This window comes from Empidonax traillii, unplaced genomic scaffold (assembly GCF_003031625.1).
Source record: "Empidonax traillii isolate 1590-97213 ecotype Southwest subspecies unplaced genomic scaffold, ASM303162v1 scaffold310:size1162954, whole genome shotgun sequence".
NCBI classification, from domain to species: Eukaryota; Metazoa; Chordata; class Aves; order Passeriformes; family Tyrannidae; genus Empidonax; species Empidonax traillii.
Genome location: NW_020955503.1, coordinates 722,541 through 723,824, shown reverse-complemented (window position 1 = coordinate 723,824; position 1,284 = coordinate 722,541). Strand labels below are relative to the sequence as shown.

The 1,284-nt window shown below is 40.7% G+C and overlaps 1 long non-coding RNA gene across 1 annotated transcript in view; it reads right to left on the bottom strand.

Annotated features, from left to right (window-relative positions):
- Window positions 1-224: 224 nt before the first annotated feature.
- Window positions 225-1,284, bottom strand: part of LOC114061108 — an 8,310-nt gene continuing 7,250 nt past the window's right edge. Inside the window, exon 3 of the long non-coding RNA XR_003572046.1 lies at window positions 225-235. This is a non-coding gene — a long non-coding RNA (uncharacterized LOC114061108). The remainder of the gene's footprint in view (window positions 236-1,284) is intronic.

The following is a 1,284-nucleotide window of genomic DNA, read 5'->3' as shown; positions in this document are numbered from 1 at the left end:
GCCTTTAACAGGTTCATGAGAACAAATTATTGAATTACCTTTTTAACTGCCACACAACTCTATAGGGTCTGGCACTATAGAGACAGTTGGAAAGGAAAAAAATGGGTTTGAGGGGTTTGTTTTGTTTGTTGGTTTTTTTTTTTAGGTAAACAGTTTTGCCCAAAAGCAAAATTTGCATTCCAGAGGCAATACTGTCTTTTTCCAAACTTACCTTCTCTCCCACTCCTGGCTCCTTCTCCCATTCTTATCCAGAGGGGTCAATCCAGCCAGAAAATCATGCCTGGAAGCCATGGCACCATGGGGATCTCTGGCTGCCCCTGAGGGAGCTGCATTACCACTGACAGTCAATATTTTCATGTTTTGTTGGCACTTTGCAGCCACAGTATTTTAATGACAACTCTAAGCTGGTTTTATATACAAAACTTCAAGTCGAGAACATTTGTTTCCACAGAATTTGTTTAAAAAATAGGGAAAGAGATCTTTAAGCCCCATGCACTAAGGGTTTTCTCCACAGAGAGAAGATCATGTTGCAAAGCATCCAAAGGAATACAGAGTATTTTCAGATGATCGTGTTCTGTTAATTGCCATTGAGACCTCTCTGGTTCTCCAGCTGTCACAGAGTAATATTGCTGTGGTATTACAGTTTCACACTGGTGAGTTCGTAGACAGCTTTCAAGCTGATGGCTGTGTGAGACTCATTCCCAAGCTCTGCATTCGGGCTGCCATTGGCATCAGTCTCAAAGGCTGGATGAACGGGACAGGCTGGTAATTTACTGTATCAACACAAGGAATAAACCGGGATGTTCAGCACAAACATAACTTTTTTTTTTTTCAAGAAAGACACATTACCAAATTTTGAGTTGCAGTGGATCATCTGGTGAAAAAAATAATCCACGAGAAATAATCCACAAAACCAGACTCTGCTCATGAGTCATTCTGTAATCTGAGGTAAATTACTTACCACCTCCTTCCACCTGGAAACCTCCAGCTTCCCAGATAAATCGAAGAAAAATCAAAGAAAATCAGTATCCTTCCCCACCCTTCTCTTTAAAATATTCAGGCAAAAGGTGTTAGGCAAGTGAAAACCGCCCCACATCTGGAAATATTTCCACTGCTGGTTTACAGAGGAAAACAACAATTTGACCCCATCACTTTGAAGAAAGGTAGAGAAGCAGTGCTGCTCGAACTAAAGAGGGATTTGTTTTATTTTGTTAATTGCAATCCTTTTGAAAAATGATACTTAGCCTGCCAGTGAGGTGCTAATTAATGTGAGGATGTGGTGCA